Consider the following 26148-nt stretch of genomic DNA (forward strand, 5'->3'; position numbering starts at 1 on the left):
ACCAGGGTTATCTTCATTCACCACCTTTCCATACTTAAAATTGCCTTTGTTTTTTTTCTCCCTTTTGGTACCAAAATAATCAGATGCTTATATATTTCCCAAAGCAGAAAATCAGGAATGAATTATAATGAAAATCACTGCTAGTTTTTAAGCTCTTTTTATAAACACAAACTAGTTTAATGTTTTTGACTGACACTTTTCAATAAGTAAATAATGAAATTATTATGAAGTTAGAATTAGTTATGTCTGTCTGCATATTTTAGCCTCAGTGTTTTAATTAGGTACTTTTGAAGTATTACACATAATTATGTTTACTTTTAATTTGGCATGAAAATGACATTTTCAGAACCAAGTTTAGTGGCATATTGCAGAACATGCCGGTAGAGAAACACATTTCATCTCCTGGGGCTCTGTTTCTGCTTCCCCCTACCATCATTAAAGTAAAGTAAATATATATGTGTATATGGAATATATATATATATATATATATATATATATGTATATGTATATATACACATATACATTTAGGACAAATCTGGTTGTGCCTAAATTGTAGATCCTAAAACCAGAGCACCACAATTAACACCATTTTCCTAGTCAGTGAACCTTGCAAATTGTAGTTTAGTGTCTGCACTAATAGTTCAAGTGACTTGTGGGGGGCCATTGCTCTTTGCAGTGGAAAAGTGATCATTATTTCTAACGGTCTGTGTGCCAAGAGCCTTGTGCCCATATATGGTGACCTTTTAGTTGCTGAAAGTTTCACTAACATAGCATTAAGTGTGTCAGTAGTAAGTAGAGATGGTATAAGAGTATCACTGGGAAGACATTGAGGCCTGGGATATAGAGCTGGGTTCCTGGGTATAGGCTGCCCAAACTGTAATTAGCATATCGAATGTTTATTCGTAAGTCAGCAGTCACCAGAACCCATGATTTCTGAATATCGGCTGAATTCAGTTTCAGATTATCACTCTCTGTCTTCTTTTACAAATGTATTTTTTCATGTATTCATTCTACCTATATTTATCAGTCACTACTGAATATTCACTATGGCAGACACTGAGGATATACACCTGACAAATAAATTGCTAAGTAAAATCGATGATACAACATAGTATAAATATTCTGATATAGTTGTGTAAGGCCTGGGAGAAGCACTTAACCCAGACTGAAAAGGGAGCTCATAGAAGGCCTGTGAGCTGAGCCCTGTAAGATAAGTAGGATTTAGCTGGGCAAGAGGAGGTGATCTGGATGGTAGAAAGGCATTCTGAGCAGAGGGAGCATCCTGAGAGAACATGGCATGTTTGGGAAACAACGTAGTTTGGGATGCTCAGAGTATAAAGTCCTAAACGGGTAAAGGTGACAGTCCGGGACAGTGGGAGGTGGGTCTGGGTGTAAGCACACACCAGACCCTGAAGAACCCTCCTCTGGCATCTCTGCCATTTCCTTCCCCCTGCTCGTTTGTTTACATGCTCTGTAAAGAGCTTGTGGTAAACTTCAGCTCTCTTGTGTGAATTGTCACGAATTCTCAAGTAGCGAAGTTTAACAATTTTATTTTTGAAGGGATAAGCTTAAAGGCGACCATGACATTCTTTTTAGTCCTATAAGAACATGCTAGTGGTAAAATATAATCTCTTTGTCAGGTGCTTTCTGTATTAATAGTTCATATTTCAACTATAGATCAAGTTGAAGAACTTATTTTGTAGCAGGTTAGCAGTGAGACCTTATTCCACAGGAGTCGGGGGTAGTGATTGAACTGGTTCTCAGCCAGACCCTCATTCCCGGCTGTTATCTGGTTCTGAGTTACTCTCTTGTCTGCTCTGCTTCGCATTTCTGTGGGTCACGTCCTTCTATAGTACCCCTCTCTTGTTCTTGTATCAGTGCTGACATTTCAGTTGTAGTGAGTTCTTAATCTCTGTCTATAATCACTCAAAGATCAGTCTTAGATTTAATCCATTATCTTTCTGTCATTCTAGCTATTTTGGTTCTTAATTATTAACTATATAATCCATGTTAATGCTAACGTGACATCTCTCTTTTCTTTCTGGTTTTGCTGGGAGGGGCCCTATGAAAATCCATCTTTTGTGGTGGGTGGAAAGAAAAGCTTTTTGTCATTTCCTGTGTTTATGATTAAATATGCATGACTCTTTGCCTCTCAGCTATGCTATGGCAAATGAGGTCAAATGAATTATATTTGCATTCACGGTGCAATTTTGCTGTATAATGCTTCCAGACTTACTTAGCGCTGGGTTAAACTAGTAACATGTCACTGAAGGTGACCAATTTAACTGTCAAGAAGATAAACAGAAGATGTAAATAGTGTAGATAATTTTCATGTGATTATGGTATATAATTATGTAATTATCTTCTGGTGTAGAGATCATGACTTTTAACTATCATTGTTAGTGTTTCAAATTCTTATCACCAGTATCTTTATCTTGAACCTAGTGAAGGTCTCTTAAAAACACTACATTTAGCATTTTATTCTATATATTTGTTTGAAATTTGTTTGCAAGTTGTTTTCTTTGAAATACTAGTTCTTGGGGCACCTGGGTGGCTCAGTCAGCTAAGTGTACAACCTCGGCTCAGGTCATGATCTCATGGCTTGTGAGTTTGAGCCCTGCATTGGGCTCTGTGCTGACAGCTCTGAGCCTGGAGCCTGCTTAGAATTCTGTGTCTCCCTCTTTCTCTCTGTCCCTCCCCCACTTGTGCTCCCTCTCTCTCTCAAAAAAGAAATAAACATTAAAAACATACTAGTTCTTAGGGATATTAATTGTAGTGGTAAGAAAAAAAAGGTTCTGCTGTCAAGTAAGTATGGAAAATCTTGGGTTAGACAAAGTTAATCAGGCTTCTTTACTATCATTCTTTTGGAGCCTTTAATATGCTAATGTGCATTGTGAATTTCCAAGGCGAAAAAGGAAATAACATGGAGTGTTTCCTAGATTCTTTTGATCATGTCTCTCTTTTTGAGGGGATAATTGTTAGAACTAATGTTGTGGGTTGTATAGTAGTCATTATTAGCACAACTGATGATAAATTGGGAAATTCTTGTCTTGAAATTTTAAATGTATTGCTTTCTTAGAGACAAATTTGATAAGTACAGTAAAATAGAAAATTAAAAAATCTTGATGTCTTAATCTTGAGTTTGAGCCTGAGTAGAGGCTCAACAGCAACAAAATATGCATATTGTGGATACTCATTTATTCCTGTATCAGTCATTCGGCAAGTTCTGAGAGGGTCCTTCACTCTGAAGCATGGTGCTAGGCACATAATAGTGAACAACAGGGCATTAATGAATGGGGTAGAGATATAAGGGGCTGAATACATCCATGATAATGAAAACAGCAGGTGGTAAGTGCTGTGAAGAGACAATGACTGTGAGAGGTAATAATAGGTGGGGCTGTTCTGGCTAGTGTTGTCACAGAAGGCCTCTCTGAGTAGATGATGTTTAGGCTGAAACTTCAAGGATGAAAAGATGATATATTCCCTTGAAAATCTGGGAGAAGATCAGAGGACCAATAAGTACAATGGCCCTTAAGTGGAGACGAATATTTGAAGCGCCTTCAGAGGCCAATGTCGTTGGAGGTTTGCAGACTAATAGTTGCATTGCATGAAATGAGGTTGGAAATGTAGATGGAACGTGTCAGACCATGCAGACTGAGTTCCCTCTTTAGCTTTTATTCAAAGCAAAAAGGGAAACCTTTGCAGGGTTTTAAGAAGAGGGGTGACATAACCGGATTTGCATGTTGGAAGCCCACGCTGATTCCTGAACACAGAATTGTAGGGGAAGGAGCAGAAGCATAGAGGCCAGTTGGAGGCTGGTGCAGGTCCAGGTGAGAGATGGCAAAAGCTAGCATGGACTGTGGTGATGCTTATGGAGATGGCAAGGATTAGGCAGATTGAGGCCATGTTTCAGTAAAACCAGTGCCTCAGTAATAACGGTTACTGTTGCAGCAAAGACACATTTTTGCATTGGGGTGTAATTCTAAACTTGAGAAAGGATCAACCTTCTTTTTTTCTCATTTCCCTCTAGTCTAAACCTTGCCATTTTGCCCTTCAGAGGGAGTTACAGATCCTTCTACTTTCCACAACTCCATTGTAGTCCCCTGAGAAGAAAAGGTGATGTGAATAACCTGTTGGATTTAAGGTAGGATGAGGAAATAGGAAACTGTTCTGGCCTGCTTGTGTCATTGTAGGCCACATGACCCCACCTCAAGCCTAGGCAAAAAATAAAAATACTTCATGTGACCCATTCCGTGTTACCAGGTGCACATTTGGTGCACAGTTTCCTTAGATATGCCATTTATGCATCTGTTTTCCAAAGAAAGCTGTGGAGGCACTGACATAGAAGACAGGATATAGGCATTGAGTATATTGGTTCCTGGCTAGATATTCTCCCATCCTATTATGGCTAACATTGATGAAATCGTCTATAAAAAGAAGCTAAAAATGAGGTAGTGTGCAAGTCTATAAAGGTGTATCTTTCCCCAGATTTTTAAAAAAGAACGGATAACCCTATGAACCCAGTTGATAGCCCAGTGGGAGGGGAGGAGTGCAGAACAGAACAGCACTGCAGCCTTTTGGTGTCATGGCACACATAGAAAATGTGTATTTGTAGAGCACAGTGGAGTGAGTGGCCCAGATCACCCCTAGCTGGAGAAGACCAGAGTCAGAACTTAGCCCCCGTGGGCACTGGACAGCTGCTCCAGTGGGGGAGGGGAATAATATCTGTGGTGTGTTAGTGACCCATTTGCTGCCCACCAGGTGCACCAGTTGGAATGTGCTAGTCTGGAGGATTCTATGAAGAGAAAAGCTAAGGGTATACGAGAGATGGAACTTTAAAATTAGTTTCCCAGGTCATGGTGTTTTGCTGTTGTTGTTGTTTTCTGTTTGTTTTGTTTTTTATTCTGTAGGCCTAGTTATAGCCAGTGGCATCCAGTCCCTGACACGTCACCTCAATCTGGGAGTTGCCTCATGGAATTAATTGCTCATCCCAATGAGGTAACTATTCAAAATTCAGGATTCACATCTTTTTGTTTTCCCCCTGCCCAGTCACTTGCTATATAATCATGCAGGGACTGACTGATGATGACAGATAAAACACATACCTAAGCATCTTCCATATGTGGAGATTTATATATGAATGGGTGATAATGTGTCCACATTGCTGGGCAGGAGGAGAGAACGTCTGGAAAACCCCACAGTTAAGACCCTAAGTCCAACATAAGACTTGTTTCAAAGAGAGTTTGAGCTGTGAGGAAATACATGGTGGTTCCTAAGGCAGTACCTCCAATTGCTAGGTACTGGAATACCCAGGAGGGGTTGGTGGGGTTTGGGGAAGTGATAATTACAGGAATTTGGCAGTCATGAGGACTAAACACAGCAGAGCAGGAACCTGAGTCATTGAATCATGTGCATTATCTGTTGTGACTGTAGGATTCAAAACATCATATTTATGGTGTCCAGACTGCTGAAGGAGTGTGTCAGATATTAGTTGCTAAGTTTGTTTTTCCTACCCACGCTTTTAAAAATTTATCGGTTTTCTCTTTTTTTCTTTTGGTGGTTGTTGAATGAAACAGATACCTCCCTAAATGCCACTGCCCCCAAACAAACAAGCAAACAAAAAACAAAAAAACCTCATAGCCTCTAAAAAAGTCAGTTGATAAGCACAATTATTAAATTAGCTTTTCTCTTATACTTATTTTTAAGATTTACTTCTGATCTTTATTCTGAACTGTTTTCCCTTTCATGTAATGAGACCTAAAACCAAGGGTTCCCTTTGTGTTTGTTAAACTGTGATTTTCCAAGATGGGTTGGTTTCTTTACAAAGTGCCAGCTCTTACTCATGGGCAGTAACATAAGCATAACTGATGAATAGCGCGCTGAAGCTTTGCACTCTCTGTGGTGAAGAAACTCCGCCTCCATGTGGTTAAAGGCAAGGAAGTTGACCTCTTTCTAAAGGAAGCTGCTGGAGTCCACCCTAAGGGCCCTCACTGAGCTGGTGATCTGTGTGTTTGCCAAGTACCTGGCTCCAATAAAGAGAAGTGAGCCCTCTCTCTGGGAGTGAGGAATTCTGCTGCCCCTCACTCTTGTTCCAAATCATTTCTGTCCAAATGAAGAAGATGGTGTCTGTGTAGTAACTTGTTCCCATGAGCTTTCGCATCATTATGTAATGGCAGGGGACTCTTTGAGGGATAGAATAAGAAGGAGGTGCGTGGGGGAATCTCTTAGTCCCACACCATACTAGCTTTTAGATTCAGACAAAGGCCTGGTAGAGGGTGGGGTGCAAAGCTGCCAGTGTCACTGCCCAGGTGCTGTGGATTTCTGTGTCAGGATTCTGCAAATCTGACGGTGTATTCTACTACTTTCTAATTAAGTCTGTAAAGTGTTGACATCTTTCTTATCGATAAGGAAGGGGAGGCAGGCAGCCTGAAAAATGAAAAAGAAGTCAATTTCTAAAATGTGTAACCTACAAGCAGCAATTTTCCTTTCCTCTATGTGAAAATAACATCAGGAACTTTTAGCACACCGTCAGGATCTCATGGGTATTGTTTTCATTGCCTCTCTTTATTCTCCTCCTCAATATTTCCCACTTACTTGAAACTTCTAAACACGTGTCTGACAACCAGGTGTGCCACCTTGGCTACCATAACAGCACCTGTGTAAAAGGTTTATCCGGAGGAGTCATTAATAGTTTAGAAAAAGATTTATTTTTGCTGAACTGTGCCAGGATGTTATGAAACTATAACCTACCTACTGAGAACTCTCTGGAATGCAGTAGTTTTCTGCTTCCCTTTTTCCATAAACAGCAAATGTAAATGAGAAAAAGAGATACTGAAACATACCTAAGCCTGTTGAAGGAGAAGGCAGTTCAAGATCGCCAGGCACTGGATGTTATTATATGGAGGCATTCAGGTAGTCTCCACCCGGTGCTTGTTCCTAAAGCAAGAGGGCGGTTCTGGATTAGGGAAGGGATATTAGGTGATTTTTACTTTGAATGAACATTAAGCAGTCACTATACTGAATGCTTTTATTAAAGCTTATGGCTGCTTTTGTAAAATAATCCTAAGAGTACTTGGATTGTATATCTTGGGGATGAGTGAGGAAACAGTTTACTTTGGAAGAGAATTTTCCATTTTCCTTGGGAAGGAATGAATGCTATCTAATAATGGAAAGAGGAAAGAGTTAGCAATTTAAACAATTTACATAACAAATTAATAGCACAATAATTATCCATTTGCTTATCTAAAATGGGACAGAAATGCCTACTTTTTTTTTTCATGGAAGATCATTTCATTGCATATTCTAAAATAGAATAATGCCGTACAGAAAAGTAGTAAAAATGAAATAAGACTTTTGAAAACATATTAATACATAAAATATTTATTACAGAGTCTCAGTAGTGTTTGCATTTAATCATTTTTATTGTATATCAGGGGTTAGTCACTTCATTCTGAATTCTGAAAAATGAACAGATGTTTTGCAAGCACTGCTTTTCCTAGAGTGCACTCTCTCTGGGATTTACGGAGGAAATACTTATTTGTTGAGAGGTGGGGGCCTGGGTCTGGAAGCGCATTACAAATGCTTCCCACAGTGGTACTAAAATGATCAAGGGAAGTGAGGAGCCCGCCAGACGAGGTTGCTTCATTGAACTGGATTCTTACCTGCATGTTAAGTGGAGTGTGGATGCGTTGGAGAAACTTACTCAGGACAACAGACAGGCAATGCTTCTCTTCTGTCTCTGTGCTTAGAAAACCATGTTCTTCTCTTAGGTCTTGTGGACACCAGCCTTTGTATTAGCCTGTTTCCCATTTGTGACCTCTGTATGACGTAGGTATGTTTTTGTCTCCAAAGCATGTATTCAAGTTGTTCAAGTTTTGGGGCCAAGAGTTGGGGCATTTGTGATGTAGCTACTTAACAAACAAGAGTTCATTGACTGAATGATGATATATTTAGAGTGGAATCACAGTGGAGGGCCATGGAAAGTGGCCCCTGATGGGTAGGCTTTTTGTGTTAGGCAGTGACGTCCCAAAGGACGAGGGTATGGCCTATACTCAGTCCATTTCAATAGCAGAAACTGGCTAGAAAAATCTGTGTTCACTAAATCCAGGTGAGTGTCAGAGCTTGCTGCTTGAGATAATTTGGTGGCCTTGGGTGATGGTGCTCAAAACTGGATCCTGAGCTACTTTAAGCGTCAGCCACTTGGCCAAATTGGGATGCACTCGGCAGATGGTTAGCTGGAGCATGGCACCAACCACTGGAAGTGTTTAGGGCTGTGTAATAAAAAAGGGGGGGGGGCTGTGAAATGGTAATACCTGCCAGCCTGTTCCATATTTGAGACTTTGTGATGTACTGTCAACCCCATACTCCTCTCTAGGAAAGGTTTGAGCTGTGATTCTCCAGCTGTGGCATTGCACACAGACTGCAGAAGAGATTTACAAGGTCATGCCCCGGGTACCAGAACCATCTTGCATAACCATGGAACCTTCCTGAGGTTGATGTTATGTTGAGAAAAGATGATTCCTTGTTTATGGATGCAGTAGCTGAATTGCATCTTGTTCTAAGGAGATATTTTCTGGTAATTTGAAGCTGACTGAGTTGCACCAAACTGATACCCAATGCTCTGAGTTACATACAGAGGTAATTGCAGAAGTGAGGGTTCTTGTGTGTGAATAAGTTCTAGAAAGACACCCCCCTGGCCTGGGGGGCCTCATGGAATTTCAGATCTAAAAGAAACCTAAATGCATGAGAGCTGTCATTTCAAGCACATGATAGGCTGCATTATGGAGAAAAAGTGATTTTTGGTCCGCATTTAGTTAAAGGAGAATATTAATACTTTCAGTAAGTATTCTTTAAATGTTTAATTTATTTTTGAGAGAGAGAGAGAGAGAGAGAGAGAGAGAGAATGAGTGGGGAAAGGGCAGAGAGAGAGGAAGACACAGAATCTGAAGCAGACTCCAGGCTCTGAGCTGTCAGCACAGAGCCCCACGTGGGGCTTGAACTTGTAAACCGCAAGATCATGACCTGAGCCAAAGTTGATGCTTAACGACTGAGCCACCCAGGAGCACCGTTTTCAGTATTTAGATTGAATTCTGTTTTGGAGCTCAGCTGAATCTTCCTTAATTCAGAAATCTTAAGGAAAATGGATTCAATATATATGATATCGTGTATTCTCTGAGGATGTGAAGAGTTGGTGGAAAATGTTTTAAGGCTACCATCCCTTTTCCAGTTTGAGATTTTCTTCAACTCTTTCTGAAACAACTTGAGTCCAGAGATCATTTGAATGGTCTATGGTGACATCACTACCCTAGATTTGAGGACAGTTGGAGAACAGGAGAGGCTACTAATTTAACTGGGAACAAAGCTTTGCAAGGTTGGACATTTGGGATCTTACTAGCAGAGTGTTTAAACACATACAATAAGTTCTATTTACTTTTTTTTTTGGATTTTGAAATGCTGTGATTTTATTAACTAGCCAAATTTCAAAGGTCTGGCTAAGAGCAACCTGGGAGGGTCTGTAACGGAGTGTGTCCAGAACAGCTGGGGAGAGGCTAAGGACTGGATCACAGGTTCAGATTCTTTCTCAATTCTGGCATTCTCATTAACCTTTTTGGAAGCACAGAGTAGCAAATCCAGTCACATTGTAGCAAACACCAGGCTTAGGCATGCATTAGCGTGGAGGGTCAGAATAAAGCTTGCCACACCTATAGTTCTCATGCATTATTTATGCTTGTACCTCTGCTCTTACTCCTCTTAGAACTGCACTCAGTTTGAAAGAGTAAAGGGTACACAGGAAATCCTCAACTCTTGGCCTAGTGCACTTAGCGAATATCACCTGCCAATTTGCTAACTGTGATAACTGCAGCAGTAGTCTTTGGTATCTTATTTTCAGGGCATCTTTAATGGGAGGAGAGGATATAAGGAGGCTATTAGCCTTGGCAGTGCTAAGTTTAGAGTGCTATCAGTGATCCACGGCACACATGCCCCCTGCTGATTTCTTCCTTGATTAGCCTTTTCTAATGTTCTTGCCTGAGAGCGCCTGAGCTGCAGTGGAGAATTAAAATTCATAATCTCTGCTTGGTATCCCAAGGCTGCACTCTTTTCTGGAGCGCAAAGACGTCTTTTGTTTTCTAGCTTTGCCACTGGAAACAAATTTCCTGGCAATTTGGCTGATGGTTGGATGAGCAGCGTGAACAGGAGAAAAAAAAATCCTAGCAACGGAGGGTGGTCAGTTACCGTCTGTCTGACCCAGAAGATGAGGCTCCAGCTGCCTTGCAGATTAGAAAGGACAATAGCCAGTCCTACCTGCCCTGAATCAGGAACCTATAGACTTTGGATGCTGCTTTTACTGAAATAATAAAAAGTTCTACACTAGAAATATTTTCCACTCAAAATAATACTTGCATGAAATCTTTCAGAGGCAAATCAAATTACTGAGTGGTCACTAAATGTGCTATGTAGGTGTGTTGAATGTGTTTGAGTGTGTGTGCACACGTGAGAGTGCAAAGTTCTGTTTAAGGATGAACTTGTGGCAGCACACTTTCTCGGAGCATGACTGTCCTCCTACTTGAGACAGAATCACCTAGAGTGCTGGTTAAAATACTTTCTTTGGCCACATCTTCCCACATCAGAATTTCTTAAGACTAGAGTCTGGGAATCTCCATCCATTCCTGCCACCCATGATTCTGATACACAGGGGATAGGTATCTGGCTAAATAATCGTTTTGTGGACAATAGGTGATTAACATTGTTAGGGTCAGGCGTAAGGCAAGGTTGTGGGCGGGCAAGAAGCATGCGTGCAGAGGGGCAGGAGGAACATAGGTTGGGGCGAGACCTGAGGTCCCAAAAGGCCATGACGTAGGGTATTTCTCCCCATTTGCCCCGGCGATGGCAGAAATTGTCCAGATCGGTTAAGATTTGGTATTGAAAAGACTCCTCGGGTGGCCATTGAGAATCATTATCTAATTTGTACTGAGGCCAGACTACAGTGCAAAGGCGGATGAGTCGGCTATGACAAAGTTCGCCTTGTAAGCCCAGGAGCTGGAAGTTTTTTAACAGACATTGGGGGGGGGGGGGGGGTGGTAAGAGATCGAGGCGGTTTAGACTCGTTACTCCCCATTGGCTGGCAGGGCGAGGCGTCCCTCGCGCTGCAATAAGGGGCCTATTGGCGTGTGGGCCTTGCGGCGTGGGGAGGAAAGGAGACTGACTTGCGAGAAGTCTCTCATGGGTATCAGCCGTAGTTGGAGGAGGGAAGGAGGGGTCTGTCCTACTACCGGCTTCTGTAGGCGCTTGGGAGTGGGGTGGTTGGCGTCTGGCTTGGCGAGGAGGAAGCTCAGCCAAGGGAAGCGAGCTACTACCTCTCCCCGGGTTTTGGCACCAAATGTTAGGGTCAGGCGTAAGGCAGGTAAAGATAGGAGTCAGAGGCTAAAAAATTTTAGCAGTCAAAGGCTTTATTTGGGAACTAAGGTCTTGGGTGAGGTTCCGTGACTCAGGGGGAAGAGAGGGAGAGGGAGAGAGAGAGAGAGAGAGAGAGAGAGAGAGAGAGAGAGAGAGAGAGAGAGGAGGAGAGTCAAGGAAGTCGCCCCCAGGTGTGGTGGGGTGGGGTTTTTAAACTGCAAGGGTTCCGGGTTTAGGTCCAGGTGGGCCTTTTTGCGTCAGGTCGTGCTGTTGCTAGGTGATTGGTTGACCTCCAATTCCTTCTGGCACGCTACTCGGGGCTTTTGGGTTGCACTGGCAAGATGGCCGTCCCCTCTACTGTGGTTCCGAGGACATCCTAACAAGCCCCAGGTGAATAGGAAGTGAGAAAGGGAAAGGTCATTGGAGATGGTGGTCGAGGTGTTGAGAAACTTTACAGACAGTGTGGAATCTGAATTTTTCTAGGTGCTGAAACACAAAATGGCTCTTTTATGCATAAAGAAGGACTCACACGAAAGGTAGAATCTAAAAGAAAGTAAATAGATCTCCTTCAGAATGAAGGCTTTGCTTCACCTAGGGCAGGAGAAGAAGATACTTGGATAGATAAGATGAGGCAACATATAAGGAGGGGCTACCAAGAGAAATTGACTGCTGTTGAGGTGGTAGGCCAGAAGGAGACAGGGTTGTAAACCACTGAGAGTAAGTAACACATGATACTTCGGCCCATAGAGATTTCCTTCCTCTTTCCCACCTGTCAGAAAATAAAAAAGGTGTGGCCTCCGGAAGTTTGGGCCAGAGAAACTAACCACTTGATCACAGGAGGAAAATAGTCTGGGAGAAATACATTTGGTTTTGTACATTTGCTTAGTACAGAGAGATCTGGACAGAGATTAAGGTATTTAGATACCATCTTTCCAATACAAAGATATCTTTGTTTCTACTGTTCTCTGGTGTAAACCTAAGCTTAGAGTAATACCATAATTTGGCCATAAAGCTCGTTTTTACAAATATGTGTGAGATTCACAGTGTGCATGTGCATCAGGTTTATCCGTGTCTGTTAGGTCAGCTCCCCTAAGCCCTCCTCTTCCCCATTCTCTGTAGCCAGCCCAGTTCTGAGAACTAAGAACAGAATTTTAGTAAATTGCATTTCCATCCTTTTCCTCTCATTTGATGCTCCTATGAACCCTGTGAGGTAAGTGAAACAAACAGGCTTTGTTAGAGCATTTGAGCTGAGAACCCCAGCTGGGGAGAAGTTCGGCCATGTGCTCCCTGTCAAGCATAGCTAAGATGGGAGGAGTCAGGCCAGGCTTCCAGATTCCTAGGCCAGGGCTTTTCCTCTTCACACTCCATGCCTCCTTTGGGTGGACCTGCTGATTTCTATCCTGGAACTCCAGGAATATTCTGTCCTTGACACAAGTGGAAAGCCTGTAGACTGCTAGAAACAATGGCAATTGGGTTCCCAGTCAGAGATTTCTCACAAAATTCAGAGCTTCAACATTCTTTGGACTTTTGTCATAGGATTAGGTCCATCAAAAAAATAATAATAATTATAGGAAGTATTGAACACTTAAACTGTTTTTTAATCACCTTATACATATTGACTTATTTAATCCTTATATTAACCTTATGAAGTAAGAACTATTTCTGTCCTCATTTTGGAGATAAACAGAAGTCCAGAAGTGATAAGTAACACAGAAGATAGCACAGGGCTCAGGGAAGGTGAAGAAAAACCAAGAAGTTTGTTTAGGGCTGTCTAGGATGTAATAAAATATTACTAATGTGAACTCTCACTGGGCCTTCATTCTCTTGTGTGACTCTGAAGTGTATGGTCTGTCTTCTGAGAGGCTGATTGTAGTATCTAACTCATAGGACAGGCTGATGATTGCAAAGTGGGTGATTTTTAGTGGGCTTAGAGATTTTTGATTGAATCTTTTTCTGATAATTGCACTGTCAAAGAAATGTTTCTTTTCATATACTGTGTGTGTATACACATATATATATATATACATATATATACATATATATATACTATATATCTACATATACTATATATCTACACATATACTATATGTATATATACATATACATATACATATATATGTGTATGTATATATAGTAATTTCCACATATGAGGCATTTTGGGCATATATAGGATTCTAAATCACAGATCCCAAAAAGCTTACAACATTTTTTTTTTAATGTACATGTTGTAGGGCTAAAAATAGGGAAAGAGATTTAAACTTTCCAGGGAATAATTTCTTCCCCATTTAAAATAAAATTTCAATCATTTGGAAGTGATATTACTACTCAATATCTTATTAGTAAAATTGATTTTCCTCATTTCTATTTCATCGTATCTTAGTTCTTTTGTTTTTTTTCTCCAGATCTAGCTCAAACCAGTTAAACATTTTGCTGGTTTGTTTTCTTAAACAATCAATTGGCTAACTGTATGGAAGCCCGCTTCTATGTGCTGTCTTGCAGTCCATGAGCATAGTGATACAAAGGTGGTTTGAAACCTGGCACTCACCATCAAGGAAGGTAAAGCATAGATGGGAATGCAGATCTCTCACGTTCAGTATCTTCCTCCTTCACCCCTCGTGTGGACTCTGTCCTCAGATCATTCAGTTCTCCAAATATTTTTCTCTTCCTTCTCATCAGCTACTTAAAGAATTATACTGTCCTCTTAAGTATTGCACTAGTTTCTTAACTTGTTGTATCCTTAGCCTGCAATCTGGTCTAGTCTTCTTCCATTTATTACTCTTCAGTGGCTCTCCATTGCCCTGGCCAAAGGACCTGATAAAGAGAGGCAGGGATTCTTCATCTTCTGGCCTCTGCCCATATTGCTGGCCTCTCTGCCACTTCCCTGGCACTGCTTTTGCTCCCTTGTGTCTCTGCCATTGCTCTCTCATCACAGTACAGGGCCCTTGACCTTTGTCTGTGTGCTGCCACTGTGAAGTCATCTCTGGTCTCCTCAACACAGAAACGTTTGCATCTCATCGCATTGTAATTCTTTACTTGTCTATTCCCTGTGCTAGACTCAGAGTAAACTGCCTCAGGCCTAAGGTTACATCATCTCTATACCCTGTATCCCCCACACCCTGGCACGTAGTAAGTAATCATAATGTAATGTTTAGATGAAAGCATGCACATGATTTTTGTGGTTAAGCTAAAAATAGTTCAAAAGACACAGTAGGAGACTACAGGAACCCAGAGGGCATCAGTTGTTTTCCTCTCTGTTGCACCCTCAATTCTTGGTTCGAGACCTGACATAGAGTACAGGCTTAATCAGTATTTGTTGCATGAAGACAAGAAGGAAGGTCAGCAAGGACTTCTACAAGTAGGGAAGAGCTCAATTTGACCCTTGACCCCAGAAGATTAAGTAGGGCTTTTTTTGAAGGGTAGCAAGCAGTAAAGGCATTCTAAGGGTGGTAATGGCTTTAAGCAAAAAATTTGGGAAAATACCAAGTTTGTCTTTACAGGAACTGAGCTATTATTTTTCCCCTCTGAATGATTGATGTGTTCATAGTGCAGATGAGAAACCACCATGAGCTTTTTTTTTTTTTTTTTTTTTTTTTTTTTTTTTGGGCTAATGGAAGAAAATTCTATCCACAAAAGTTTTGAACTGTCTTTGTCAAATGCAAAGAGCAATTATTTGGTAAGTGTAAAGTATGGTTTACACTGTTCTGTTCTGGCATCATTAATGGATAAGCAATCTGTTTGTTGATACGAGTCCTAATGAAGGTTGCTTAGAAGCTAACAATCTGCAAGGACATTTTGGGGAACTGACATTATTAAGAGTTGAGGAAGTTCATCCTATCAAGTAAAGCCAGGGGAAGCTGTGAAAGAGATAAAGATTGGAACACAAAGAGGAAAGCATGGATGCTAGATCTCTGTCTCCTGGTGGTTTTCATCAAATGAAATCGGTTACACAAGTTATTTCAATTAAGTAGCAGTTGTGATGGTTCCTTGCATTGCTATGAACTGGGCTGTTGTAGGTGCATTCTCATTAGGAAATAGGCATGTTATGGGGAATTCTATCCCATTTCATGACCAGTGCATTGATAGCAAGAGTCACCTTTGATTCTGCAGTTTTAATTGAAGATAGCACCTTTTTTGGGGGGCTTTTTAGACTTCAGAAGAATGCATAAAACTGATTTTTCAAACACATAATGTTTTTGAAACACTATCATGCTCAACACTAAACAATGGCACTGAGATGGGCTCTGAGATGAATTTTAAATCTGAGGAATAGGATATGCAAGCAAGCTTGACTTTTGTGCAGTGGCATCGCTGATTTCCTCTAGGACTGGTGCATTTATACAAGAGTTCACCAGGCCACATAGACTTAATTATGAGGTGAAAGAACACTTGCGATTTTATTTGCATCTGTGCTGGTAGCACAATAGGAAATTCAAATTATGGGAAGAACTGTCGGGATGACCGTAATAACGTTGTGATGAAAATGAAACTCAGAAATGTTAAAATAGCAAGTGTACAAACAATAAATAAATTCACCTGATTCTCACTCTAAGTTTTACCCATGGGAGAATCTAGGAATCTATGAAATAGAAACACATCTCAAATACTTTAAAGAAAATATCTAACTTCAATTTAGCTTTTTAAAAAAAAAATGTTTATTTATTTTGAGAGAGAGAGAGAATACAAGGGAGGGACAGACAGGGAGGGAGAGAGAGAATCCCAAGCAGGCTCCGTGCTGTCAGCACAAGGCCCGACCCAAGGTTCAATCTCATGAACCATGAGATGATGATCTGAGCAGAAATCAAAAGCTGGATACTTCACCGACTGAGCCACCCTGGCGCCCCAGTTAAGCTTCCTTTAAAAATGTTTAAAATTGCTTTTAAATGTTTGTTTTCACAATCCATGGAAGATTACCTTCAGGATTATTTAGAAAATAAAAAAGAGGGGCGCCGGGGTGGCTCAGTCGGTTGAGTGGCCGACTCCGGCTCAGGTCATGATCTTGTGGTCGGTGAGTTCGAGCCCCGCGTCGGGCTCTGTGCTGACAGCTCAGAGCCTGGAGCCTGTTTCAGATTCTGTGTCTCCCTCTCTCTGACCCTCCCCCATTCATGCTCTCTCTCTGTCTCAAAATAAATAAACGTTAAAAAAAATTTTTAAAAAAGAAAATAAGAAAATAATAATGGTTGTCACGAATATTTAGTACATAATGCTACTGACATATTATCACTTTAAGGAATGGAAATGAATACATAGGTTTTTTAGTAATGGCTAACATTTACTGAACAGTTACAATTTAGTAGATAGTATTTTCAGTGTTTCACAGGTATTAACTTACTGATTTTCCAACAAGTTTGTGAAGTAGATATTATCCCCATTTTATTGAAGCACAGAGATGTCAAGTAACCTGCCTTAGGTCACACAGATGGTAAGTAGTGGAGTTGGGATTTGAACTTGGGCAGTCTCTATTCCTGTGTTTAATTCACATATCGTTAAAAGAGTTGTCAAAGAATTGACAATACTGGCTGCAACAAAACATCTTCTCTCATGTACTTACTTTTTAATTTTAATTCCAGTATAGTTAACATACAGTGTTAAATTAGTGTCAGGTGTACAATATAGTGATTCTATATTAGCCATTCAATATTACTCAGTGCTCATCAAACTAAGTGTACTCCAATCTTCTTCACCTATTTCACCTACCCCCTTGCCCCAGCTCTCCTCTGGTAATCACTTATTTGTTCTCTAGAGTTAAGTCTGTTTTTTGGTTTGCCTCTTTTTTCTCTTTGTTCATTTGGTTTATTTCTTAAATCCCACTTAAGGGTGAAATCATATGGTATTTATCTTTCTCTGACATTTCACTTAATACTCTACTCCCTAGATCTATCCATGTTGTTGCAAATGGCAAGATTTCATTCTTTTTATGGCTGAGTAATATTCCATTGTATGTATACATCACATCCTCTTTCTTCATCAATCTATCAATGGACACTTGGCTGCTTCCATAATATGGCTATTGTAAATGATGCCATAATGATATTGTAATTGGTATTTTTGTATTCTTCGGGTGGATAGCCAGTAGTAGAATTATTGGATCATATAGCATTTTTATTTTTAACTTTTTGAGGAACCTCCATACTGTTGTCCATAGTGGCTGTACCAGTTTGCATTCCTATCAACAGTGCACGAGGGTTCTTTTTTCTCAACACCCTTGCCAACACTTGTTTCTTGGTTGCTGTGCTTTTAAACACTAACTATACTGCTCTGTGTTTGCAGTTGAGAGCATAATCTCTGTAGTACACAACTTCTACTTCCAGATTTATTCAAAAACCAAGGGCACAGCCAGTAGATAATGACTCCAAAAGATTCTGTAATATCAGTATCTGTCTCAAAGTGAGTAAGATCAAGCTTGTTAAGGTTTTTAAAGGAGGAGACCATTAGACTCAAGTACCTCTGATGCCTTGGTCAGTTACAGAAGTGAACCAAAACCTAAATCAGAGTCAATACAGCTGAATATAAGAAAGCAAAACTCATGAACAGCTGTTTACAAACAGCCAACTGGAATTGGCCAAATAAAGCAACTGCTTAAGCAATCAAATAACTTCTTTGCTTTGCTTCCACATCTTCACTATAAAAACCTTACTCCTAGTTCCTGTTGGTGGAGCTCTCCTAACCACTTTTGGTTTGATGCTGCCTGATTTCGGTTGATGTTTGCGCAAATAAACTTTTCAAAATTTTAATTTGCCTCAGTTTTACCTTTTATCAGGCTGCAACAATGACTTAAGTTTCATTACCTGCACAATTCAGCAAGGTGTATCTCAACGTTCACTGATCAAAGTCATGGTGTTGGTTTTAATTGATTGGCTGGCTTATATGCTTAAAATTCAATATTGATATTTACAAGCAGGCACATTGGCTGATTAATTGCTGAATTTAATTCAGCATAGAGTACTTCTGATTCTGTAATCAGCATTTCTGATCTAATCATCAAGTACTCTTGTTTCCCAGATAATGACATTAGGTACCAAAAATGACAATTTGAAGATTGATGCATTTTTCAATTGAAGTATAACGTTTTTCCAAAAAGAAACTTCCTCCTTGTCTCTTGCTCTTTTTCTCTTTTCACTTTCTTCACAAAAATTGTATTAAATGCTTGCCAGGTGCCAGAGCTATACAAAATGTTATGGTTGCAACAATGATCGTGAACAGGAAGACCGTAGCCTCTCCCATGTACTGTAAGTGAGGTTTACAGAACAACAAGAAGGTACATCTTCCTAAACAGCAATTGTTCAGTTGGGTTGAAAATGTTATATGGAAATCTTTGGGGCGCCTGAGTGGCTCATTCAGTTAAGCATCCGACTTTGGCTCAGGTCATGATCTCACGGTTCACGAGTTCTAGCCCCGCGTGGGGTTCTGGGCTGACAGCTCAGAGCCTGGAGCCCGCTTCAGATTCTGTGTCTCCCTCTGTCTGCCCCTCCGCTGCTTGCACTCTGTTTCTCGCATTGTTTCAAAAATAAACAAATATTAAAAAAAAATTAAAAAGAAAATGTTACATAGAAATCTTCAAAGTTTAACTCTTTATGCAACCACTTATACAATCCTACTTCCAGTTTAATCAGAAACATTGTGGTGCTATAAGTTTAAGTTAGTAAAAGATATGAATTAGAAAGGATTTCTTTATGTTTATTCACCCCTGCCGTGGCCTTAGCTTGTGCTACTCTCACAAAACATCATAGACTGGGTGGCTTAACAGCATCCCTCTATTTCTCACAGTTCTGGAGACTGGAAATCTAGAATGAGCATGCTCACATGATCGTGTTTTGGGGAGGGCCCTCTTTCTGGTTGGCATATCCTTACATGATGGAGGGAGAGGGAGATGATCTCATGTTTTTTTCTTATAAGGGTACTAATCCCATTCATGAGGGCTCCACCCTCATGACGTAATTGCCACTCAAAGGCCCTGCCTCCAGATACCATCCCTTCGAGGGATAGGGCTTCACCATAGGGATTTGAGGGAACATGAACATTCAACCCATAGCATGAGCCATACATTTCTAGCTGGAGATCTGCCAGAGATACTGAAATTTTAAGTAAGCATGTTTGCCACTTGGTTAGGCAAAGATATTTATTGAATGTCTACTATGTGTCAGGCTCAGGCCCAGTGCTGGGTTAGGGCAGTGAGCAAAGTTTAACTCCTGTCTTTCTGGACAAGATGTTACATATACAGTGGGATACTGTGAGACTTAATGAGATTATTGCCCAAAGAAGGTTGTATTTTTCCTTTCCTAACTGTTCTTATGTTAGGGAGGCATTTTGCCTAGCTCAGGTTAATGGAAAATTCAGGAGTGGTTTTGCTAGATTCAAAATGTATGCAATTCTTTTAATAATTTAGATTTTTAAGCTGGAGATAAAGTTAAGCATTTAAACAAAAATAGTTCAGCTGTAGCCTAAACTGAAGAAATCTAGGGGATTATCTTTATAATTTACTTCTAGCACTTTGTAGAAGAAATTGGAGTCTTTTTTGTTATCATTTTAATTTTTTAAAATGTTTGAGAGACAGAGAGAGAGAGGGATAGAGCATGAGCAGGGTAGGGGCAGAGAGAGAGGGAGACAAAATCCAAAGCAGGCTCCAGGTTCTGAGCCATGAGCACGGAGCCCAGTGTGGGTCTGGAACTTGTGAACTGTGAGATCATGACCTGAGCTAAAGTCAGATGGTCAACTGACTGAGCCACCCCGTGCCCCAAAACTGGAGTCTGTATAAATAAATACTATATCATAATAAATGTTTAACTCATTTTTCTTAATGTTATTACCTGTTATAATTTTCCCAGTTAAAAGGATTGCCTACTTGTAAGTGTGCAAAGCAAGAAAAATGATACATGATGAACTTTACCATGATGAAATGTATTAACTCCATAGTGCAGAAATTATCTATATTTGAAAGCAACAACAACAACAAAAACTGGGTTCAAGTAAAGTGCAGTCAGATCAGTTTTCTCCTGGAGTTAAGCTCCATGGAGGCCTAATTCACAGGAGTAACCCTAGTTCCTAAATCAATGATGAGAGGTAGCATAGAAATTTAATGAACTAGTATTTATTGAATAAATGGCCCCTTTTCTTATACTGACTGACATGTATGAAAACTGAATTTGTCCTTCTTTACCAAGGTCTTCATATAAAAGTAATAATAATTGACATGCCATTGATTTGTTTATTTTGTGCCAGTTATTCATTTCTTATTCTGACTGTAATTCTACAAGCTATTGATATCTTCATTTTGCAGATGAGGAACCTGAAGGCAACTAAAGACTGCCCAAAGTAGTGTTCCTAATAGTCAACAGCATCAGGAATAGAACCAATGTCTCCATGGCTTCAAAGCCTATACCTTGTTCACACACTAGACTGTCTACCTTAGGGAGGCAAGATGGTGGATCCAGTGATAGCTTAGGTTGCACACAGAGCCAATGGGTATTCCAGCATTGGCCTGCAGGGGGCAGAGTTGATGGAAAAGCCTGTAGTGGTTGATACTTAGTTCTACTTCTTTCGATACCACGATGTTCCTATCTGCTTCTGGCATTGCTGAGGAAGATATAATACATAAGACTAAAGCAAGCCTGTTATAAAATGATTTGACATATAGAAACTTTGATTTACATAGGCAAATCTTTTCCAAATACATCTGTTCTATACAGACAGGTGGACAGGATTCATACGGAGAACTGAGTTCTTGAGTGCTTTCAGCAGTGGCTATAGACAACTGAGGTAAGCTGGATTGTAACAGTGCAGGAAAGAAAGGCCTTTCTGGACACAGCCGTGATGACATCATTGTCAACAGCAAACAGTTCAGTGTCTTTAGGAAGTACATTTTATATGAGTCATTCCCATCCTAAAGTTCATTCACTCCAAGATCATCCTGTTTGTATTCTTGTAGCATGACTAAATATTTAAGGAGGATGTTTGACCTGGCAGTTTGAGCACAGGCCAGACCATCTTGGGTACATCTTGACATTTCCCTGAACTAGTCATGAGAAGCCAATGTAGTTCACCATTTTCAGACATTTTTTATTTTCAGCAAGACTTTTTTTTAAGACATTATTTTTTTAAAGATGCTTTAAAAATACAGCAAAATGGAGAGGAAGGTATAGAGTTTTCCCATTTAACTCTCGCCCCAGCACATGCATAGCTTCCCTCATTATAAATACCCCTCACCAGAGTGGTACATTGTTTACAAATGATGAACCCACATGGACACAGCATAATCACCAAAGTCCATAGCTTACTTTAGGTCCATTCTTGGTATAGTAGATTCTGTGGGTTTGGACAAAAGTATAATGACAGATACCCATCTTTATGATGTCATATGGGTTATTTTCACTGTCCTAAAAATCCTGTGCTCTGACTCTTGATCATTCCACCCCCCTCCTGGAAACCACTGATCTTATTACTGCCTTTATTGTTTTGCCTTATCCAGAATGTCCTATAGTAGGACTTCTACAGTATGTAGCCTTTTCAGATTGGCCTCTTTAACTTAACAATATGCATTTAAGATTCCTCCATGTCTTTTCATGGCTCGATAATTCATTTTGTTTTTAGCATTGAGTATTATTTCATTGTCTGGATGTGCCACTGATTGTTTATTCATTCACTTACTGAAGGACATCTCACCTACTTCCACAAGAGAGAGATTTACATTCATCAAAATGTTCCTCTTCTGAAGCCCATAGTTTAAGCTGTCTCTACCTCTGTAGAGAGAACTCCCCCTTACTCCCCTACCTCTACTTTTGGACTCAAATGGAGGGCAGTGTTGAGGGAACTCTCATCAATAGATTTATCCAAGGGTTTTGGATTCAACCAATGTCATTTTAGGGAGTGGGTTTTCCTTAGCGCACCGTGAAGCTGTGAAGATCTACCTAAGATGGGATTTAGCAAGACTGAGCTTTCTTTTGGACTCAGAAGGACCTAGATTCAAATCCTGGCTGTGCTTCCTTCTAGCTGTGTGAATACTGATGTGGGATGGAGAGATTAAATTTCTCTGAGCTTCAGTTTCCCTCAACTGGAAAAGTGAACTTAATAATGCCCACTATGTTACTTGTAAGGTTCTCTCTTTGTCGATACTAACATTTACTGCAAGCAAAGTAGGGGCTTCAGCCTGAATGGCATTGATTTGTGAGTAAGAGGAAACAGAACTTGTATGTATTTATTGGATGTTGACTGAGCCGAGTCTTTTGGCAGATATACATCAGGCACTGTCTCATTTATTAAAAAAAATTTTTTTTTCAACGTTTATTTTATTTTTGGGACAGAGAGAGACAGAGCATGAACGGGGGAGGAACAGAGAGAGAGAGGGAGACACAGAATCGGAAACAGGCTCCAGGCTCCGAGCCATCAGCCCAGAGCCTGACGTGGGGCTCGAACTCACGTACCGCGAGATCGTGACCTGGCTGAAGTCGGACGCTTAAGACTGCGCCACCCAGGCGCCCCAGGCACTGTCTCATTTAATCTGTATGCATGCATACTGTACTCCAAAGCCAGCTTCTGGATCTTTCTGTATGGCTTTGGAGTCCTACAGACTTAAGATGGAATCCAGCCTTGTAATTTACAGGCTATTTCAGGGAGGGAAAGAATGATGCACCTTTGGGAAGAATGTGGGGAGTCTTCTGTAGAAACCAGAACTTCCTTTCGAGGGTGGAATGGAAAGGCGGGTTCCCTAGCTTCCAAAGTTCCAAACTGTCAGCTGGATCTTAAAACTGCTTCCTACAGAATTTGAGAAAGTATTATTAATATGATAATTTTGTGTTTAGAGTTAGAGATTTGTTTTGGTCAGATGGGTACCTAGGCATTCCTTCTATGAATAAAAGAAATATAGAAAACATAATATATGAACTTATGTAACAAAACTTTTCCATAGGAAAATAATTACAGCATAAGATTTTAGATTTTATTTCTTGTTCAGGCACTATTCAGAAGAAAATAAGTGGTTTATGACATGAGTCCTCATAATGGTTAAAAATAAATTTTTCTTGACCTCAGTCTCCGCTTTTAAATCTGACAGGCAGTTACACAGATCATAGCATAGCACTTTTGTAAATATGTTTTAAGAGCTTCAGCTTGCCACCCAGAAAGTGACTCTGCCTGCTTAATTATCACAAAAGCTTCACAGACCCTAGTTGGCATTATGGGCTTGGTGTCTAAAATGTTTTATTCTATCATGATGGCTTCCTTAATGCCACAGTGTAAGATATTGCTCAGAAAGTAATAGTAATGCTGATGTGAGAGGTAGTGAGGTTGTGTGTAACGTCTGATTAACAACGGAAATGATTTTGAAAATAAACTTGGGGGGAGTTTGGTGAACTAGAAAAAGGAATCTGCTTGTTAATGGTTCATCTTTTGATGGTCACATTTAGACAACAGCTTCAGGAAGGACTTGAACAAATAAAGAAGCTATGGAGTATCCCAAGGTGAAAGGTTGGCATTGACTTTGACCATTATACTAGATGAGGGCCCAAAAGGATGGTGATGGGGTTTGAGGCTGGCTTCACTGTACCACAGTTGGCTGAATGTCAGCTCTATGCCTAGACTTTATGGCTGCCTTTTTTTTAAAGTGTATTAGAGGGGGAGGGAGGAAAGGAGGGAGGCACAGAGAGAGGGAAAGAGAGAGAGAGAGAGAATCCCAAAGCATGCTCCACACTGTCAGCTTGGAGTTCAATGTGGGGCCTGAACTCAAGAGCTGTGAGCTCATGACCCGAGCTGAAATCAAGAGTTGGACAGATGCTTAGCTGACCAAGCCATCCAGGCACCCCTATGGCTGCTTGTTAAGTTGTTATAACGTAATGGGCGTTTTGCCTAATAGAGAAAAATACTGTTTTTCTTTCTCCTTCAGTTTTTGGCCCTTGAAACATTTGTACAAAGCCCTGGAGAAGTCATACTATTCACATCATCAACTTTGGTCTCATTTTGTCCCTTATGACATATGAAAAACTAGAGGCCTGAAGAAATTACATACTTCTAGTCCCATCCAACTGTGACAGGGTTAGAGTCATTTGCTTTCTCTAGTTTCAGCCAGTTTAACCCATACTTACAGTCTTGGGGGAGACAGGGGCAGCTGAGTGTTGAACAGTGTTTGCTTATTTTGACAAAGGTGGTAAGGAAGTCCAGAGAAGAGGGCTACCCCCAAATATAAGAAGCAGTTTTCTGATGGACCAAGGACAGGGTTAGGATCCTGAGGAGGTTAACACATGTTCTTGGGTGGAAAATAGCTTTCTGTTATTCCTGTCAACTGCCACTACCAGAAGCAATAAGAAATCCCAGTATTTATCTAGGATGTAGCAGAAACTTGAGAACAATTCTTTTTAGGCAAAATGGATTTCCTCTATTCTAACTTATAACAAGGCCTTTGTAAAGTTGGACCACCATGATGATTCTATATTAAGAACTAAATCAATTCAACCAGACTAATCAAGCAAAGGAACAAAAAAATTGATCTTCTTCAATTTTAATGGATCATCTGAACACACTATTAATTGATTTCAGCATTACTCTGATTATTAATTTTTTTAAATCTTTATGTGACTGCATCTGAGAATGCCCATTTAAGAATTGTCCCAACAATGGATAAAGAAAAATGGGATCTCTGTTGTTACCACTGTCCCCATAACGTTTAACTGGGTAGGGACTTCTAGCACTCTAAACCATTGAGAAAAAGAAGCAGCCAGGAATTCTTCCAGGAAGCAAAATGGAAGCAAGTTTGTGAGGGCAACTGCCCATGCTTTTCAGGAAGACAGGATTAGTTCTATTTGATTTTCTACTTCAAATCTGTAGGTCTGGAGAGACTGAAAACAAAGACGACAGAATCCCTATTCCACAGCTTAAGCCCTGGTCTCTCTCTTGAATTCAGATCTTCAAGAAACTCTTGATCCTTGCAATGCTGGTGACTTTCAGGAAGAAAATGTGAACTAGGACCTTTTCCACCTAAATATCCTGTAAGTTCAGTGGTAGTGTCCTTATCCATTTCCATGGATACATTACTGTTACGTGCCGGTGTTTTGACTTGCAACACAAGGAAGGAAAGAATAATTTTGATTTATATTTTCACTCTTAAACATTCTTCAGAATTCTTGGTAATCTCTGGTGATGAGGTTGAGCGAGAAAGAGAACACAAACTTGAATGTCCCAAACTCTGGTGTCAGTCACTGGGCGTAACCTTCCTCTGTGACTGCTTCCTGTTTTTCTCCTGCCCTCATTCATCTGCATAATTCATACTATTCCGTGGGTCTCAATGCCTTTCCCCATTTGACACTTTTCGTCAGTTGTTAAACGTAAGATGTTGACATTTGGTGTCTTTTAGCAATTTTGCTGACAGTTGCTTCCAGACTGCTTCTAAAAGCTCAAGCTAATGATCTGCTAATCATTGTGGTTGTGGTTGTTTTTAATGACTTTGCAATAAAGGGAAGGTAACTAATATTTGATGAGAATCTATGTGTCAGGCACTGTGTTAGGAGCTTTTATGTGAGTTCAGTTTATCTTTATTATCATTCCACAAACGCAGCAGTAGAATTTCCCTTTTGCAGATAAAAAACCAATCTGAAGGCTGTGTTACTTGATCAGGCTCTCAGAGCGGCTGCAGGGCGGAGCAGGGATTCCAGCATCCGTGGTACCCTAACCCCTTGCCTCTCAGAGGGTAGTCCGCAGAGTAGCAGCAAGAGTGCCAGCCCAGCCCACAACTACTGAGCCAAAATCTACAGTTCAAGGAAATCCATAGGTGAT

General features: G+C 40.4%; 1 protein-coding gene and 1 long non-coding RNA gene across 8 annotated transcripts in view; one reads left to right on the forward strand and one right to left on the reverse strand.

Moving 5' to 3' along the window:
• The window catches only part of CCDC85A (coiled-coil domain containing 85A), a 201076-nt gene that overhangs the window by 108305 nt on the left and 66623 nt on the right, over positions 1 to 26148 (forward strand). The gene's annotated exons all lie outside the window — the stretch shown is intronic.
• On the reverse strand, positions 11428 to 14967 carry LOC122496868. Its single transcript, XR_006300973.1, has 2 exons — positions 13940 to 14967; positions 11428 to 11770 (listed from the first exon to the last, which is right to left on the reverse strand). It is a non-coding gene; the product is annotated as an uncharacterized LOC122496868 (long non-coding RNA).

Source organism: Prionailurus bengalensis, chromosome A3, assembly GCF_016509475.1.
Source record: "Prionailurus bengalensis isolate Pbe53 chromosome A3, Fcat_Pben_1.1_paternal_pri, whole genome shotgun sequence".
Taxonomy (NCBI): domain Eukaryota; kingdom Metazoa; phylum Chordata; class Mammalia; order Carnivora; family Felidae; genus Prionailurus; species Prionailurus bengalensis.